Raw genomic sequence first — 7,073 nt, 5'->3', positions numbered from 1 at the left:
CGTTTGTATGTTAGCTGTCCGCAAAGTAGTATCTTTAGGGACCATATATACTGAGAAACTCTGAAAACACATAGCCGAGGTTTATGTGAAAAAGAATAATACAAGACATGAGATGAAATCAAGTGTTATTATTTTTAAGATCCCATGGAAAACTGCATTCAGTACATGGAGAAGAAATGCGATGGTGTCAACAGGACAAGCACGGCGTCAATCAAAAAAAGGTATCCCATATCAACAGTTAGTATCTTGTGTGGCCTCCATCAGCCCTGAAACAAGCATGGATACGCTGAGCCATACGAGGGGATGTCAATAAGTTTTAAGCCTTGCAAAGAAAAACACATAATTTTGGTATGAACCACATTTAGTTTTCAACATAGTCCCCTTCTGAGTCAAGACACTTGTTCCGTCTTTTCTGCCAGGCGCTGATGCCATCTCTGTAGAAGGCACCAATTTGGTCCTCAAACCAAGCCTCAGTAGCAGCAATAAGCTCATTATCATCCTGAAATCTACGACCACGCATGTATTTCTTGAGATTTGGGAACAGATCACTTGGTGCCAGGTCTGGATAGGAGGGGCGTTGTGGCAAGATTTCGTACCCGCATTCCTGGACAGCAGCGGCTGCAACGCGAGAGGTGTGTACTGGAGCATTGTCTTGATGTAGAAGAATACCACGTCTGATCTTGCCCCGGCGCTTTTCCTTGATTGACTGTTGTACTTGCCTCAACAAGTTAGCGTAATATTCCCCATTCATTGTTCTTCCTTTTGGTAAGTAATCCATGTGGATGACGCCTTTGCTATCTCAGAAGACTGTCGCCATTACCTTCTGCACTGATCTGGAGGCTTTGAACGTTTTGGTCCTGGGAGAAGTGACATGTTTCCTTTCCATGGAATCTTGTTTGCTCTCAGGATCATAGTGGTGGATCCAGGTTTCATCACAGGTTACTAGCCTAAAGAGAAAATCCTCTGGATTCTTGTTGTATCTGGTTAACATGGAGTTGCTTATGGTGACCTTTGTTTGCTTCATTTGATCTGTAAGCATTCTTGGCACCCATCTTGCGCACACCTTAGACATGACGAGATGTTCATGAAGAATTGTCTCGATGGATCCGTGTTAAATGCCTGTGGTCTCCTCTAACTCGTGGAGTGTGATTCGACGATTTTCCAGCACAAGTCTATGCACTCTGTCAATGTTTTCCTGACTAGTGCTTGTTGTTGGGCGACCTGGACGGGGGCCATCTTCAAAACTCTCTCTACCATGCTTAAATTCATTGACCCATCGTTTGATGTTAGCAGATGAAGGGGAAGACTTCCCATAAACTGCTGAAAGCCTTTCTTCAATGTTCTTCGCCGAATTTCCTTCAAGAACTAAAAACTTAATTACTGCTCTATACTTCATTTTATTCATTTTCACTGCCGTGAGGGGGGTCTCTTTCTGTCGATGTGAGCTGTTCAATAACTTCTGAGAGTAGGATACCAAAACTTATATATCACATCAGCTACACCCCAAGGTTCAATGTCGTACCATAGGCTGTGACACCTGGGATTGAAAAATGCTCAAGGCTCAAAACTTTTTGACATCCCCTCGTATGTTGCAAGGCTAAGTTCAAATCTTGCGGCGGTATCGGGCGTCTGCAAATGTGGCTGGTGGTATCGGGCGTCTGTACATCTTCCCAGTTCGTCCTAGAAGTGCACAATTGGGTTTAAGTCTGGTGAATATGGGAGCCAGTCCATCACATTGATCTCTGAATGAAGGCTTCTGTCACCCTTTCAGCATGGGGACGTACATTGTCATGCTGGAAAATCAACTGACGTCGTCGACGTCGTTGATGACGGCGCAGCAAAGGAACGACTTCAGCCCGTTGGATTTCATCCACATAGCGCTGTGATGTGCGACTGCCCTGGATAACATGACTCGTACGATCACTCCCGAAACCTGCGTGTATTCTCCGACACAGAGCACCTTGACTCATCGGAGAACACAATGCTACGGAGGAGAAGCGGTGGTTGACGTCCATACTGGTGTGCAAATTGGCGGCGGGCTTGGGGGTGTCGGGACTGCACGATGGGACCACGGTAGGGGCGTCGGTCCGTAACCCTGTTTGTCTCAGGCGCCGACGGTCTGCAATGGAGTGGATCTGTCTCCCATATCTGCCTATGGTGTTCGCTGTTGTTGTTGCTGCCGTCCTTAAGCGATCTCTGCGTTGCGCCGTTCGATCACTCCCGAAACCTGCGTGTATTCCCCACCCACCCACCCCCCACTCCAAATCATCACACTGCCACCACCGAATCGATCTCGCTGTCAGACATACGCAGTGGCGTAACGTTCATAATGTCGCGGTTGAACCCGTTCTCTTCTATCAGCAAACGACACAGAGCACCTTGACTCATCGGAGAGCACAATGCTACGGAGGAGAAGCGGTGGTTGACGTCCATATCGGTGTGCAAATTGGCGGCGGGCTTGGGGGTGCCGGGGCTGCACGATGGGACCACGGTAGGGGCGTCGACCCGTAACCCTGTTTGCCTCAGGCGCCGACGGACTGCAATGGAGTGGATCCGTCTCCCATATCTGCCTATGGTGTTCGTTGCAGTTGTTGCTGCCGTCTCTGCGTTGCACCATTCGAACTTGTCTGTTTTGTCTAGCCGTCGTCACCGGAAGCTGACTTCGTCTGGTTTGGTCTGCAACACTTCCTGTTTGCTGATGTCTGCTGACAAGGCGGTTGATGGTTGACTGGTTGACATGGAGACGCCCGACAACAGATGTCTGTGAAGTCCCTGCTTCGAGCAGTCCAAGAGCACGTTCTCGTTCTTGTAATGTCAGCCCTGGCATTGTTTCAAATGATAACTCTCCCACTGACTCCATTCCAATAAATGCATGACATTTCATGTAATGCACATGTAGTTCCTTTTTCACAATCATATTGCATTATCAATGTAATGAGAACACGTTGTGTTTTGGCGACTCTGCTTGTTTCCGACAACACGGAGCAGACAATAAGTGAAAAAAATCGCCTTTCTTGAAGTAATTTCATTTCGTATATATTTTAAATTAATATCCTAAAAATCCTCTGTGTGTTTTCAAAGTTCTTCAGTATATTTAATATAAGCGGCTAAGGAATGACATGTTACACTGAACAGGTATTTGATAGCCTTGGAGCTGCGGGGATCAGTATATTGAGTACACATGTACAATTGTGTTATCGATAAGGTACATTGGACACATATCACCAGTTCATAGAGAACCGTTACCTTCCTGTCTAACGCCATATTGTACTCAAACATCCATTACACAACAGTCCCCTTTCCTGTTGACAGGGTTCCGTCCTATTGCGCAACTTAGAGCATAACCAGTTCAGAATTATTAGAATAATTCATTTAACTGAATACATTGATACTAATCAGTATGATCTGATACATCTAGGCACTCGTATATTTCAACACTACGCCCCTCCTAATCCTTGCAAACACGTACATGTTGCGCAATGAGCTCTGACAAACGGAAACCTGGAAATCGTGGGAATCTTATTTCAAGGCTCTGTCGCTAGAAAGGTTTGGTGGTCTGGTACGGAACTGATATTACATCAATATCATCGTGTCTCACAGAACTACACTGAATAAGCGCCAAAAATACATAACTGATGTAACCAGTGAGCTGGATACATTGTGAATCATTTTACGATATCATCAAACTGGGACGTCTTAGCTGAGGTCATGCTACCTACACCTCGCTACAAAATATGGAAATACGGTGTTATTAAAGTTAAAATTAGCATTCGTTTGTAAATACCATTCTCTTATGAAACAAATAACTGGAATTCTATTGTGGTGTCTATTTTCACTTTCACATGACAAAATTCTGAAAAATCTCCTGAAAAGTAGGTCATTGTCTGAATAGGCTAATGAGACTGCTGACAGCAGAACCGTCGTTGCCATTTGTCTCATTCTCTAAACCATCAGGATCTCTCCATATATTTTAACATACTCAAAACTTAAAATGTGACAAGGATTTTGGAGTGTTGGGGCGGCCATGTTACAGGCCCGGGCCAAATACTATCCCAAAATTCTGATTGCAAATATACCGTTTCGCCAAAGTGATATTGAAGGACTGTTCCTAATTCCTGACCTGAGCCCATGTTCAAAATCAGTCCAATCCAAAAATAGGATGGACGAATTCTTTAGCATACCTGATTTATAAAGGATTTGGCTCTATTTCTTTACAGCCTTGAAACGGAAACTTGGATTTTTACGCATTGTCATTTATACATGAAAACCTTTTGATTTGACGGACTGTTTCGATTGAAACGTCGAAGTTTACATATTACAGATAAACGCTCGCCCAAGTCCTCAAAACAATTTACACACATACTCCTTTTCAGTTGGACACGTAAGGACACATACATCAAAATGGATCCATAGGTGCAACTCTTTGGCGGAAATATTACCGTCATCTTTTTGTAGGCAGCTTAAAAGTGTTCACAAAAATATTTCATGTGCACCGTGCAATTGACACTTGACCAGGCAGCCCATTGTTTCTATAGCAGTTCTGGTTTGTCGCACCATCAGACTCAAACGCGTGCAGGAATGTATTGTTGATGAAGGTTCCATCTGTCTATCGCCTCGTTCCTTCGCTCTGACATCCCAGCCATCAAGCCACATGGCCCTACTGCCTACAAATGTAGGAAACAACTGAGTTTTTCGTCTTGTCAAAATGTAAAACTATAAATGCTGAAATTCCAACATTCCAAACTCGCCGAAATTACGGTACTGACATTCAAGGCGAGTGTCATGAAGATCATGTCATGCAGTACTTTTATTCACGTCTTCAAAATATTTAACTTTTTGAAGCGTTTAGCTTTTCTTATAATTTTATTGTTAATATCATATTCGGTTGAGTATTGTCGAATGTTTTCTGAAATGTCATTTGTTTCACCAGTGGAAGTCCAACAGAGAAATCACAGTGCTTTTGAAGTATATCGGGGCCAGTGCTTCATCTTTGTTTGAGTACAGCATCAGTGTGTGTTCAGCCTGTTTGCTGATTGCAAATCTGTGTCCTATAGACAAGGTGCGTCAGTAGTTGATGATGTTGTCGAGGTTCCAGGCTGTCCTTGGTTTTCCCTGACACACAGACAGATAGTACAGTCTGACCTCCACAAAGAATGGCCACCAGTATAGGTCCATCCTACGTCCGACACATCAATAGCTGATAATGTGCTCAGGGTGCCAGGCCATGAGACACAGACAATCTGACCACCCACAATTGCATTTTGTATTCACGATGAGTGACGATACAACGAGCCATTGCCTAGCACAATGTCAGTGCATTTACATTCAATTCTTTAACTGAACTGGAAAAGACGTTCAACGTTGACACAACTATGTTGAGACTATGAAAATCAAACTAAAACTTTGCTTGGTTGACAAAGGTATATGATAACGTTGACACGAAGTATTTAGTTTCGTGTGTCTTTACATGAAGTATACATTAGAACATTCTAGGAGTCTGCGTACATAGTGACATAACAGAGGCTAGTTTATACATTCAACATCCTCATGAAGAAATATTTTTGTTGGTGACCTGATCACCAGGAAATGTCGATACATGTAGTACACACTTTCCTTGACGCATTGATCAATGTACCAACTGCTGTTTGTAAATAGACCTCACATATTAAATTTTTTTGTCTCGATTTCTAACACATATTTTTAGATCAGGACAAAATCCATCACACCTCCCTATATTGTAAGTTTGAGTTTGCGTTGAATGAGCCTGCTATTATGCATTACAGACAGACATTACATACTTCCTCACACACTTGTGGGCGGTGGGTATCCTAGTGGTTCAAGCGTTCGCTCGTATCGCCCCAAACCCAGGTTCGAATTCCCACATGGGTACAATGTATGAACCCATTTCTGGTGTCCCCCGCCATGATGTTGCTGGAATATTGCTAAAAGAGGTGTAAAATTAAGCTCACTCACTCACTCTCACACACACCCATTCATTCATTCACTCACTCACTAGAGCTTGTGGTTCGTGAACACTTGGTGTGCGTTTCTACGTTATGTGTGTGCTTTGGACTTACAGGTTTTCTGAAAATGTTATTGGAAAAAAAAAAATTATTATAAGTGTTCAGTTCAGTTGAAGCAGCTACATGGACCATGTAAAGCCAACCACTAGAACACTACTGTCATAATATCCATTCCGAGGTTTCGAGTGAGTGAGTATGACTTAGATCTCTTTTAGCAATATTCCAGCAATATCAATACGGGGAACATGAGTGACCCATGAGGAAAATCAAATTAATTTGACCATTAAAAGCAGGGTTGATTTGCAATTGCCTGTATCAGGAGCATGCAATTTGTTTCAGTAGTATTACAGCTGTATGTTATAGTTTGTAAATAACAGGGCCTGGACCAAACACTGGGGGCATTGTGGGGATTTGGAACTATACTCAGGTGAATTGTGTCACGAATATGGGTAGAATAATATACTGAATTTTAGGTCGCACACAAATTTAGGTCTGTTAGCCTTTTTTATTATCTAATTGATTCTTTAAAGTGGTACGCATTGCAAACACCATTAACAACTGCCTTAAATACGAATGGTTGTTATGTTATACTTTCGTATAAAGACACCTGTGAAGATCAACCCAAAGTTGTAAGGGGCGTTAACGGGATTGAGTGGCCTGGCTCGTTGACTTGGTTAACACGTCATCATCTTCTAAATGCGTGGGCTGTTGATCACTCGATTGTTGGTCCAGACTCAACTATTTAAAGACCGCCGTCATATAGCTGGATTATTGCTGACAACGGCGTCAAACAATCAACCAATCAGTCAGTCAGTCAATGCTATAACGGTCCTGCAGCCCAGAGCTAGTCTTCAGAAAGATCAAATCTCCGAAGAAGCAGCTTCAAAGAACTGATAGGCGTTCAAATCATCTCAAACCTAAATAAAGCTGAAACAAATTGTGAATTAAATTACATTAGCATTCGTATATTTCTTCAAGGTTTTTTCGATGGATCAGTACAAGGAAAAGAATTGATGAACTGTGTTTAATGCTCAGGAAGAGTCCAAGCAT

This window comes from Haliotis asinina, chromosome 2 (assembly GCF_037392515.1).
Source record: "Haliotis asinina isolate JCU_RB_2024 chromosome 2, JCU_Hal_asi_v2, whole genome shotgun sequence".
NCBI classification, from domain to species: Eukaryota; Metazoa; Mollusca; class Gastropoda; order Lepetellida; family Haliotidae; genus Haliotis; species Haliotis asinina.
Note: the sequence above shows the minus strand (reverse complement) of the source record.